The sequence below is a fragment of the Pelodiscus sinensis genome, chromosome 19 (genome assembly GCF_049634645.1).
Source record: "Pelodiscus sinensis isolate JC-2024 chromosome 19, ASM4963464v1, whole genome shotgun sequence".
Taxonomy (NCBI): Eukaryota; Metazoa; Chordata; order Testudines; family Trionychidae; genus Pelodiscus; species Pelodiscus sinensis.
The window spans coordinates 30,014,044-30,027,301 of record NC_134729.1 but is presented as its reverse complement, the minus strand read 5'-3'; positions in this window follow the sequence as shown (position 1 = coordinate 30,027,301).

The window sequence follows — 13,258 nt, the reverse complement described above, 5'->3', positions numbered from 1 at the left end:
AGACAGAGTTGAACTTTTCTCTGGCCTTGGTCTAAGAGCTTCTTGGTTCCTTTAGAGTTCTTTGTTTTCAGGTTTCTCCATGTGTATCCTCTTAGCAAGGATGACACGTGGGGGGAAACAAGGGGTCATGTCCCCCACAATGCCATGGGAGGGAGGGAGGGGCTCACCAGCAGCTGGGGGGGGGGGGCTAGTAGGAGGGCCTGTTGCCTGCAGGCAGGGGTCCAGCCCCTCTGTGTCATTCAGGGCAGGGGTGGGACCCCCCTATTCACCAGCTGTGTAATTCAGGGAAGGGGAGGGGTAGGGGCTTGGACTCCCCACACACCTTCCCTACCCCTGTATCCTCCATTCCCCCTCCCCACACTCACTGGCGAGAAGTGAAGCGACGCAGCTGGGAGAATAGAGCCGGCTGGGGCAAAGTTGTTCCGCTCCCCCTGCCACTGCCCACAAGTGTGGGGTGGGGGGTAGACCACTGCTGCCAATGTCAGATCCCAGCCCTGTTAATTCCCCCGGGTTGAGAGCTGGAGGGACGGGGTGGAGCAGAGTGGGGTGGGGGCAGAGCAAGGATGGGAGGGGATGGAGTCTGGGGCAGAGGGGGGTTGTGCTGACCCTTCCTAGAGCTGGGGGAGGTCACATGGCCGCCCCTCACCTTTTAGGGTGGGGAGGCAGTTTCAAAGCCAGCTGAAGATGCTGTTGATGGATTCCCATTCCTTACATAGAAATTCCCCAGTGCAGGAAGCCTATGTTCAATTCCCTATCCCAGCTGAAAAATACCAGATCCAAGATGGATCCCAGCACCAGGTGGCCTGGTCACATGTCTGTGTGGCACCCACCACAATTGGGGATACAGAGGAAAACAAACCGATAGATGGTCAGTTATTGGAATGGCTGTTGTGGGGTCACAGGCCATGCTGACCCTAGATGTAGGAACTGTAAACTGTGACCACCAGTGCTTACAGGGTAATATCCCTTATCTTAAAATAAGGGATACGGGATCTTTCGGGAAAGGCTTTATTTTCCGAAAGATCCGCGTCTAGACTGGTGCGTCTATCCGGTAAAGCTCCGTGCCGAAAAAAAGCGGCAGCCATTTTTATGCTAATGAAGCGGGGGAGATTTAAATCCCCGCTTCGTTAGCAATTGCGATACGTCTAATTTGCATCCCTATTATGAAAAAGGGATGCAGTCTAGACGTAGCCTCTCTGGTTGTGGTATTTTCCCTTGCTAAAGCCGTGCTACTTCTCCCCCTCTTTCAAGAAAACAACCTGTCCGTGGTCAGACTCTGTGCGCGCGTGGGGGGAGCATTGCCTCTCAGAGGCGCCCAGGGGTGTGTCGATTTCCCAGGCTACGGGGTGGGGACTCGAGCCAGTTCTGTGTGAGATGGATGAAAAGGGACCCCTAGATATCGAACCGGCCCTGGCTGCTGCCGGCGCTACCTGGCAGAAGGGTTACATGGTGAATGGCTCGGGGCTGGGCAATTGGCTAGCACTGGCCTGGAGACTGCCACAGCTGCCAGCTGGGGTAGCAGGAGTGACAGGCCTGGGAGGGAGTGAGAACGGGGGCGCGGGAGGGACTAGGTGTGTGCTGATAGCTGGCGTAGGGACCCAGGCCCTGCTCAACAGAACAGAGGCTGCTGCCGCCACCGCCCTGCCTGCTCCTTTGGGCAGCCATGCCCCTTACAGCATCAGGGGCACGAGGGGGCCCGCGGGACACACCTGATTCCTGCACCTCCCACATCTCCTGTCCTGAGCCCCCCACCCCTAGCGCCCCGCCCTTATCCCTGAGCCCCCATCCCTCCTGCTCTAAGCTCCTGCCCCTAGCCCCCACCCAAATTCCTGAGCCCCAAACCTCCTAACCTAAGCTCTCACCTTTATTCCTGAGCCCCAAAACCCTCCTGCCCTAAGCTCCCACCCCTAGCCCCCTGCCCTGATTCCTGTGCCCCCAAACCTCCCTGTCCTAAACCCCTTCCATTACTCAAATGTCTTACAAGTACTGTTTATTATCAGACACACACACCCCCTGAGTGTCCCCTTGGGGGAGGCCGATACGACAGTACCTGTAAGAAACTGAACTGAAATAAATAGTAGGTTCAATTAACATTTACACTGACCCTTTAATACGCTGACTGGATGAGATAAAATAATGAACGTTAGCGAAGTAACAGTGCTCCAGAGGTGAGCTGTGAGAGGGGAGGGGCCCAAAGTCACGTCATGCGCCCCCCACCCTCCAGAACAGCTCGTGGTGCCCCTGGGCAGCCCCAAACTGATCCAGGGTCTAGTGACTGGAACTTGGCACAGATCATGCCAGCCAAGTCTGGGGCTTCCCCGTTGCACTGAGGAGCGAGAGAGCTGAGCTCTCTGGCCCACCTGGGGATGCTGGGGCTGCACAAGCCTCCGGCTCCATCCCAAACGCCTGTTCGGGAAGCCACAGCGAGGGCGGGGAGGTGGCTGGGGACCCAGGTGTGGCTGAGAATCCCCAGCCTGCCACTTTCTGTTCCCTGATTGACCCTGGTTGAGGGGGGGTCTCTGTGCGCCCCCTGCTGGAGAGAGTGAGGTAGCACCGCTGGTGGGGGGTGTTGAAGAGGTATTGGCATTTGGTGCCAAACAGCCTGGGAAGGTGCTGGCTGAAGGAATGTGTCTTCACTGAGTGTGCCCAGAGTCCAAGGGAGGTTGAATTCTCCTCGCTCTCTCCCGCTCCAGAGAGCACCTGGCTACGTGCGCTCTTCCCCTCTACCTGTCTGCGTGGGCCCTGCTGCTCAGTTCATCTGGTCAGACCCGGCTGTGGAAGTGCACAGGAAGCCGGGTCGCCCCAGGTGCAGTTGTGTCAAAGCCATACAGGACGTGGAACAGGGGCAGTGAGGCTGTTGCAGTGTTACAGAACCCACGGGCCTCGCTTTATGTTTCTCATGTAAAATTGTCACTTTCACTCCTGGTGTGGGGCAGTAGGTAGGGCCCTGGCCTAGGATACAGGACCCCTAGACGTGGTTCTGCAAGTGACCTTGAAGAAATGTCTTCTCCTTCTGCTCTAGCCAGTGTCTATTTAACGTGTCAGGTCTCAGGAGCAGGCAGGTTTCTCGTGCTGTGTTTGCTCATGCGCTGAGGGTGAGCCTGTGACATGGTCTCAGGACACCCAGAATGACGTGTTGCCTCACTACCCCTCTGCCTCCGAAAAGAGATTTGTAGGGCTCGAAGTATGCGCCAGTTCCCACCCAACCTGTCTCCAACGCCCTGCCAGCCTTTCCTTTGCATGGCAGGTAACACCTGGTGCATGGCAGCTCCTGCCCCCCTGCATGAGTGTGTCCCCTGGTGGGCCCATTCCCAAGTCCAGTCTCCAAAGAGGCAGCGCCCGCAGGGTGTTTGATTCGGCTGCTCCTGCTACAGTTGAGAACTGAGAACTGCGCATGACAAAACAGCACGAAGGCTGTTAACAAGGTGAGCTGTAAGTGATACTGAGTGAGGAGAGTGGAAACAGCTTAGAGACTGAATAGAACTTCAGCAGGCTACAGGCTTTGTCTGAGATCACGCAACAGCTCTGGCTCAGGGATGAGAAAACACTGGCCTTGGCTTCCGCCGGGCTGGGATGCAGAAGTGCCTTTTGGTCTCCTCCCTATCGCTCGGTAACCCTTTGAAATGCAGCCTGCTGCTGCTCTCCCGCATGCTGCTGCCATGTTGCTCTTGTTAGCTTGCTTTTCCTGTGGACTTCAGATGCAAATTAGGGCTGTAAAATCCTGTTGAATTGGTTAACTGCAGTGGGGCGAGAGGGGTTTGCTCCAACTGTGGGTGCGGAGGGGTGGGGGGAACAGGGCAAGCCCTGGGCGGGGATGCCGGCTCCCAGTTCAGCATGGGGCTGGAGAAACCCTCCAGTCATGGCAGGCTGTTCCTGGGTACCCGTTAACCAGTTCCCTGTTCACATCCTTCATGCAAATGAACTCCAATTGCGTTTGACTTACCCTGCTTACTATGCATCTGAGCTCTAGGCAGCCCAGTAAATCAACGTTCCTTTGTCCGGGGGAGTGTATTTGTCATCGGTACTTACAGTGTCTTGCATGACACCTTCACACACACCTCACAATGGGTACGATGGCCCGTGTAATAGCCACGCTTATTGGAGACCTCACATGGCTTTCTTTGTAGACAGATGCCCTGGCAGCCACTTGTTCGGTGAGGTGACTTTGTCAGGCCTGTGGGCTTTGCTGTTACATGACAGTGAGCCCTTTGCCAACAGGTATGAGGGCTTCCTAGGGTCTTTGAACTGAAGCTCACACCCCAAGCCTGCTGCATCCCTGCACCATATGCAGCTCTTCCCAGGAAATACAGGGCTCATTGGGAGGTTGGGCCCAGACGGTTCAGCCTCTGCTTCCATGTTACCTGCCCTGCCTGAGCTCAGGTACATGGCCCCTCATTAGTTGGAGTCAAGGGACAGGTGTAGGGCAGGAATGACTGGATTTACGGACACCTAGGCTCAGAACCTCAGCTGGTGTAGCAGAGCATGCACCAATTTCCACCAGCTGAGGCTTTGACCCTCAAGTGGGTCTGGGGTAAATGTGGTCCCCTTAGCCAGATCCCAAACATCTGTAGCCATAACACAGATCATGGCATTTTTTCCCCCAGAGCTGACATTGTACTTCAGTTTCCTGGCTAAATTCCAACCCATGTAAATTACATTCAGCCTCAGGCCCCTCTGCAGCATCCAGGGTTCATTGTTCCCTCCTGACCACAGCTATTTGTGCAGCATTGCTGTGGGCTGTTAAACAGCTGATGCCTTCCACCCCAGAGGTGGCTGCATTTCAGCTGTGGCTAATTTATCTAAACCCCTGCAAAGTGGTGAGCGCTTACTGAAATGAATGGGAATGAGCCAAGCTGCTTCGCAGGACTGGGCTCTCTGTTTGCAAGCGGGCCCGAGATGTTGATTTTTTATTATTCCGTTTTATTAAAAATAAAGGTGTTGCTGTTGAAAGGACTGGCTGCTCATTCTCTACTAGCCTGTCTGAGCTCCTCTCCCGATCTGTATGGTTAAAAAGCTCCTGTCTTTGGAAAGCAAAAGATATCAAAATTACATGAGTCTGATTTTCCAACACTAAGGTTACTTCCTTGAGGACATTCCCTTATTGCCTCTATCGCACAGGTTCCATGGGCTTAAGCAGCGCAGACAAGTGGCCAAGAAAGGTTGACGGCTGGTAACATCACTAATACCTGCCTATTTTAGTGAGGTCTAATCTGCCTGAATCTCCTGTCCCCAGAGCACTAAGCTAGCTGAACCCTTGCAAAATGCCCTGCAGTATTCTACTGGAATGGCCCCCACTGCTGCTGTGTGACCAGAGGAAGCTACAGGGCTTGGGGCCATGGCTGGAGATAGCGTGGATGAGGTTTATAAAGGAAACTGAGCCCTTTGCTTGTAGCCCCAGGCTGGGCTGCATGGGCCTGTGAATTGTCCTGCCTGACTCAGCCCCTGCGTGTGTTCTGGCTGCTCCTGGAACCACAGTGGTGAAGTGTGCTTCGAAAACATGCACAGCAGCCAAAGGGAAGTGACTTAAACAAGGCCAAGGAGCAGCCAGTGGCAGAGCTGTGGTGAGACTCTAACCTGAGTGCCAAGTCTCACTTCCCCACGCTAGCTCTTGGCTGCCCTCCTGCCCTCTGGGTAGCATACTCTGTGCGTGTTTAATCACCGTACCTCACTGAGAGCCTTTCGTCCATGGGGACGTTTTCTTGCCCTGCTCTGATAGCCACCAGCTTGGCTCCTGCTGTGGCTCAGTGCTTGTGGTGGTTGGTAGCCCAAGTACTTGGGAACATGTTCCAATAGCTAAAGACAGAAATAGGAGTGGGAGCTTTGGTGTTCTTCCTAGCCATGTCAGAGACTTGCTGAGGGGCCTTGGTCTCGCCTTATGCCTCGGTTTCCCTGCTGTAAAATGAGGTGCTGGGATAGGATGCTAAAGGGGCCTTGCCAGCACCAGAAGGGCAGATTAGCGTGGCCCCGGTACCATGGATCGCAGTAATAGAGACTTTTGGTGCAGTTAGGTGACAAGGATCCTGCTTCAGAGTGCTGCTGTTGCCATCAATTCCCATTAGCTTCAGTGGCACCTTGCAGGAACTCTCACAGACCAGCCACAACTAAAATGCAACCATCTCTGGGGTGGGACACACCAGGTGTTTAGCAGCGCACAACAGTTCAATAGGTTAGGATGTTTGCTGTCCTCACAGGAATAACACCCGCTCCCCTTCCTCCCCACCCCTTCCCCCACGTCCCACACCCAGCGGTTCCAGGCCTGTCCCAAGCTGCTGTCTGAAGTGCTGGGCTGGGCCAGGCTGCACTTTGTGTCTCCCCAAGGTCTGGCCTCGTTAGAGCGCTCGGGAAGCAGCTGCTCCATCCAGGAAGCACTGGGTGGTCCAGGGGAGGCTAGGATTCCAGTGGGAGCAGCCCCACACCTGAACCTTCTCCTGCCTGAGCAGAGGAGCCCAGTGCACCCCAAGGATGGGCCATTCTTGGCCTTTTGGGGGAGAAGGAGCCACCAAGCCCAGATTCACACAGCCTCCTCTTTCCCCTGCCACGGAGGGTCTGGACCTGGGACTAGGGGCTAGGGCAAAGGTGCCGTGGGAGCCAGACCAGCTCCAGGTGGCTTCTGGGGGTTACCTGGCTGCCCAGGCATGGGGGGAGGGGGATGGTCCCCATCCCTGGAGAACATCCCCCAGGCCTGTGAGTGAGCCCTTCAGCACAGCCAGGTGGGATGGGAGGGGTTCAGAGGGAAAGAACCATTGAAACAGCGACTCACCAGGGATCTGGCCTTGTATTCAAATGCAACAAAGGCCCCCAGGTGTGTGACTGGGGGACAAGGTGCTAGTTCTCCCAGCACTGGGGCGAATGCCAGCACCCAGCCCGCCTTGCCCTGCCGGTGCGCCAGGCCCCGGTGAGTGGGTGTGAGAAGGCGGCAGGCTTCAGACACCTGCGAATGGGAGGCAGCCTTCCTGTCGTCGCACGGTCGCCCTGTTTTGTGGAGGCGCTGCAGGATGAGTGAGACGGGGTCAGTTCCACCCCCGGGGCCCCAAGAGCAGGGCTCTGATTCTGAGGCAGCAAGTGGCAACACCTGGAAATCTGAGACCCGGACGTTGCCTGAAGCAGAGGCTGGCCTTCGGGCCAGGGCGCCAAATGTGGCGAAACCCTTCATTGTCCGTCAGCTTTGCACAAGTGGGGGAGGGTCTTGCAGTCAGCGCTGCCCAGGGAAGTGCGCGTTGCCATGCCAGTGGCTCGTTGATGCTGGCACAGGGCCTGGCAGGTCACCCCCCCCACAGGGCCTGGCAGGTCACCCCCCCCCCCCACAGGGCCTGGCAGGTCACCCCCCCCCACAGGGCCTGGCAGGTCACCCCCCCCACAGGGCCTGGCAGGTCACCCCCCCCCCCCACAGGGCCTGGCAGGTCACCCCCCCCCCACAGGGCCTGGCAGGTCACCCCCCCCCCACAGGGCCTGGCAGGTCACCCCCCCCCACAGGGCCTGGCAGGTCACCCCCCCCACAGGGCCTGGCAAGTCACCCGCACACACAGGGCCTGGCAGGTCACCCCCCCCACAGGGCCTGGCAGGTCACCCCCCCCACAGGGCCTGGCAGGTCACCCGCACACAGGGCCTGGCAGGTCACCCCCCCCCACAGGGCCTGGCAGGTCACCCCCCCACACAGGGCCTGGCAGGTCACCCCCCCCACAGGGCCTGGCAGGTCACCCCCCCCCACAGGGCCTGGCAAGTCACCCGCACACACAGGGCCTGGCAGGTCACCCCCCCCCACAGGGCCTGGCAGGTCACCCCCCCCACAGGGCCTGGCAGGTCACCCCCCCCCACAAGGCCTGGCAGGTCACCCCCCCCCACAAGGCCTGGCAGGCCACCCCCCCCCACACACAGGGCCTGACAGGTCACCCCCCCCACAGGGCCTGGCAGGTCACCCCCCCCCCCCACAGGGCCTGGCAGGTCACCCCCCCCCACAAGGCTTGGCAGGTCACCCCCCCCCACAAGGCCTGGCAGGCCACCCCCCCCACACACACAGGGCCTGGCAGGTCACCCCCCCCCCACAGGGCCTGGCAGGTCCCCCTCCCCCCCCACAAGGCCTGGCAGGCCACCCCCCCACACACACAGGGCCTGACAGGTCACCCCCCCTCACACACAGGGCCTGGCAGGTCACCCCCCCACAGCATTTCCCCCCGGCTCCAGCACATGCTGAGCAGCAAGGGAGCTCAGCACCACGAGCCGAGAGACGAATCCCTTTCCCCCACTCTAAAGTAGAGACACTGGTTCCCCCTTCTGGGGTGGAGCCCTTTGGAGCCAGGGGCATCAGTGAATGATGTCACAGAAGGGGGGGGCTTAATTCTGCATGTTTGTTTCAGTGCTACCCAAGATGGGTGGGTCTTAATCTCCCCAAAATGTTGTGTAATTTACAGACAGCCCCCAGGGATAAGAGCTGGAGTATTGTTCCTGACTCAGTACTAATGACTAATGTAATTAATACAGTGCAGTTAGTAATTAATGAAATTATTAATGATTAACCCTTCCCTGGCCTGTTTGTCTGATGATCTCAAAGCTCATCATTCCCACTCGGCCGTGGGTTAACCCTGGCAGACCGCCCACCCGGAGGCAGGTAGAGATGCGATTCCGAGCACACGCCGCTCCAAGGGTTTGGGCGGGGGCCTACATGGGAGCAGGACAGAGTGGGAGCAATGCAGCCAGCAGTAATGGCACCGACCCAGCACTCGCGCAGCCCCCCAGTGTATTGGGCTTGGTCTGCCCTACCTGCCCTCCAAGCCCGTGAGTGCCAGGCCTGGCCACGGAGCAGCTGGAGCTGCCACACTAAGTGAAGGCAACAACATGTAACTGCTTCTGGGGAGCCAATGTGGCCACTCAGCATGGGGGAGAGGCAAGTGCAGGGGCTGGCAGGGCGCCCTCCCTCCCTAGAACTATGGCACCGGTTCTGTGCCACCATCACTGCTCAGGCCAGGCTCCGTGGCCTCCCAAGGAGCTCGGGGAGACTGTGGGCAGGATGATACCAGCAGCGGAGTGGAGTGGAGTGGGGGGGATTGTGCTATTAACCCCGATTAGAACAGGGGCTTTGGAAAGCTTGGAAACTCCTGTCTTGCCCCCATCTCCCATCCCCCTGTGTCCCACCAGGCCTGCGGGGTGCCCTAGTGGCGCAGAGGCCCTGGGCTTTGCCTGGCGGCAGGGGGCACATGGGTGCGGCCATACCCATGCACGCTAAGGAGAGGACAGGGAGCGCAATGCTCAGAGGCCACCTGGGTGTCAGCAGCCCCCCTCTGGCCTTGAGGCTGAGAGTCGGGTCATCTCCTCAGGCAGGTTTTGTGGAGCCAGTCCCAGGCTGCTGAGTGTGCAGGGGAGCTGTGGGGGAGGAGATCCACTCCCCACCCCTGCCCCCCAACTGGGGAAACGCTGTGGTGGCCAGGCTCACCCCCCAGTGCCCCACCCCAGGGAAGTGCGGAGATGCGCTGGGGCCAGGCTGGAGGAGCTTATGTCCACATGGGCTCAGCCACCTGGAAGGAAGCACAGACTATGGGGAGGGGAAGCATCCAGTGTCCAGTGCCGTCCCCCTGTAGCCAGGTGGTGTAGGCTGAGGGATGCCCTCCACACCCCTGCTCTCATCACAGATAGCTACCTCCTCCCCTGCCCCTCTTCTCCCGCCCCCAGCCTGGGAGTATGTGTGTGATTCAGGTCAGAGCCTTCCTCCAGGTCTCCCAGGCTAATCACCCTGCTCTCTCTCTCCTCCCCCACCCCATGCCGCCACCTGTCCCTCCTCTCCCTCTGCCTCCCGCCAGTTCTTTTGGGTCACTCCTGGCTGGCCCCCCCGCCTGCCCAAGGCTTCTTAATGAACTAAAAAAGTGATAAATCCCTCTCAGAGCCGACCACGTGAGTGCCCCTACACCTCCCGGCCTTCCCCTACCCCTGGCAGCCCCCCACCTCCCGCCTGCCCCCTCCCCGGTAAGCTGACGCAGCGTCTCTAAGCGTTAGCAGCTTTGGCTTCTAATAGGATTAGTGAGGTTTAAAACTGTCATTTGAGTGAACTAAACCTCTTGATACCCTGCATTGCACCTTCTTAACCAATTTGCCTTCAATTAGGGTAATTGGGAAACTAGCAAAGAAGTATAGCATTAATATTTTAAAGTGATGAAGTGATTATGGGCCTCAGACTAGGAAGCAAATCAATTTGCTATCTGCGCCTAAAAGGCAATTATAATCATTTGTCAGAAACATCCCCTCCCTCCGCTCCACGCTCTCCAACACCTTAAGGAGGTTAGGCAGTAAGGCTCTGAGCGCGCAGCCATTGTCAAGAAGAGCCAAATCCCTAACACAGAGAGGCAGGGGGCAGCTGGACAGGCCTCCTGGATTCACAGCCATCATCCCCCCATGGCACCTACAATCAGCTTGGCACTGGCTGGTGAGCACAGTTCACTCGTGACCCCGTGCTGGGCGTAGGCAGGCTCGGTCTCCCCAAACGTGCAACAGATGCGAGCGGAGTCGATGGCAGGCGGCAGAGGACTGATTAGAAGCGAGTTTCTCAGTGTGCCACACTCAGCCACGCCACCCTGCCGTGTCTGTGCTGCACACGGGCCAATGCCCACGTCCACACATTCACAGCACGTGCTCTCATGTGCGCACTCACTTCCGCACAGGCCCACTTCCGAGAGCAGGTCAGAATACTGGGGAGGGGCACTCGGCAACGGGGAGAAAGGCCGAGAGGCCAGGTCATGGGCTGGCATGGCAGAGAGTGCTGATGCCACAGAAAATACAGACTTTTCCGGGTTGGATCAAGAAGTTTTGGAAAGAAAGTTTTGGGGTTTCAATCCAAATGTGCCTTTGCTCACAGGAAGCAGACACTTCCCGGGCCACGTTTTGTTCCACTTTTCTGTGAAAATTAATCTCCCATTGAAAAACTCTTTTCCATTGAAAATGGCTTCACTGGAAAATTGTCAAGCCATCTTCTCCAGGGCAAATGGTCAAGCCACCCTCTCCAGTCAGTCCCCATTTGGATTGAAATCACCTATCAGAATGATTTCATGGATAGGCTTGAAAGCAACATTTTATGTAACATGTTAATTTTCCAGCAGAGACCTGCCGTTCCAGGCCTCCTGAATACAGAACCATTCAGCCTGTCTCATCATTTGCATCAATTTGCAAACATCTAGAAGACAGTAAGGTGATAAGTAGCTGTCTGCATGAATTTGTCAAGTACAAATTGCATCAAGCCAAACATAGTTTTCTTGGACAGAGTAACAAACCTTGCAGGTGGGGGAAGTAGTAGATGTGTAGTCCTTGACTTTAGTAAGGCTTTGTAAGGGTTACTGTCTTGCATCACGCTCTCATTAACTAGGGAAATACAACCTAAGTGGAGACCTCAGTCAGTATCCTGCCCTTAAGGCCCCCATCTGCTGCTAGTGTATGAGGGAAGTGGCAGAAAGAAGCACCCACTGGCAGAAACAAGTGAGCAACAGTGACTCTCGTCCTGGCTTTGCTGCTGACCTGGTACTTCTGTTTCATTCTCTGTCTTGACTTTTTAGCTCGGGGGTCGGTAACCCTTTCAAATCAAAGAGCCAAACTCCATCAAAATTCAGAACAAGTGGTCAACAAAGAGCCGTATAAGAACATCTATTTGCATGACTGGAAATATACAACTTAATATTATTGATAATTGACATAATGATTAATGATAGCAGAAATGAAACATTGTAGTCACAAAAAAACCAAATGACTGGTAGCACCTTACGGAAAAACAAAACATGTAGATGAGATCATGAGCTTTCGTGGGCGCAACCCACTTATCCCATCTCCATGTTTTGTTAGTCTTTAAGGTGCTACTAGACTATTTGTTGTTTTTTAGGTTTTCCTGTTACAGACTAACTTGACTCCCCCTCTGAAGTACTCACAGATTTGATTTAATGGGACTGCTGCTGCTGTTGCATCTTTTCACACATTTCTTTGAAGTTTACATCATAACTGGTCAAATCCAGCTTCCAGCATGTACTCAGGCTGATTTCTGTCAGTCTTATGGCAGGGGGCTGGGGATGTGGGGATATGAGGGGCTCAGGGCAGGGGGTTCAGGTGTATGAGGGGCTCAGGGTTGGGTGCGTAGGGGGTGTGCAAGAGTATTATGATGCTTCAGCCAGATGGGGACTGGGCCCTAATTGAAGGATTATTGGTCAGGCTTAATTTTTAAAGAATGTAAAATATTATGTCCAATGCAAAAGATTTCAACATTGTCTTTATTTATGGCAGAGGTAGGGAACCTTTTTTGGGTCGGGGGCCACTGTCCCACAGAAAAATCAGTCAGGCCCACACACATGAGAAGCAAAAAAACCTCAACTATCCAAAAACCTCCAATCCTCACTAATGTGGGCCCCAACCGAGAATAATCACTTCTATAGATCTGCTGGCAATACTCCTCCTAATGGAACCTAATATGCAATTAGCCTTCTTGGCTACAAGGGTGCCCTGTTGGCTCATATCCAGCTTCTCATCCACTGTAATCCCCAGGTCCTTTTCTGCAGAACTGCTACTTAGCCAGTCGGTCCCCAGCCTTTAACAATGCTTGGGATTCTTCCATCCCAAGTGCAGGACTCTACATTTGTCCTTGTTGAACCTCATCAGATTTCTTTTGGCCCAATCCTCCAATTTGTCTAGGTCACTTGGGACCCTATCCCTGACCTCCAGCCTGTCTGCCTCTCCCCCTAGCTTAGTGTCATCTGCAAACTTGCTGAGGGTGCAATCCATCCTCTCATCCAGATCATTAATAAAGATGTTGAACAAAACCGGTCCTAGAATCAATCTTTGGAGCACTCTGCTGGAAACCGACTGCCAACCTGACATCGAGCCGTTGATCACTACCCATTGGGCCCGACAGTCTAGTCAGCTTTCTATCCATTTTACAGTCCATTTATTCAATCCATACTCCCTTAACTTGTTGGCAAGAATATTGTGGAAGACCATATCAAAAGCTTTGCTAAAATCAAGGTATATCACATCCACTGACTTTCCCATATCCACAGAGCCAGTTACCTCATCATAGATGCTAATCAGATAGGTCACACATGACTTGCCCTTCATAAATCCATGCTGACTATTTCTGATCACGTTCCCCTCTTCCAAGTGCTTCAAAATGGATTCCTTGAGGATCCCCTCCATGATTTTTCCAGGGACTGAGGTAAAGCTGACTGGTCTGTAGTTCCCTGGATCGTCCTTCTTCCCTTTTTTAAAGATGGGCACTACATTTGCTTTTTTCCAGTCATCT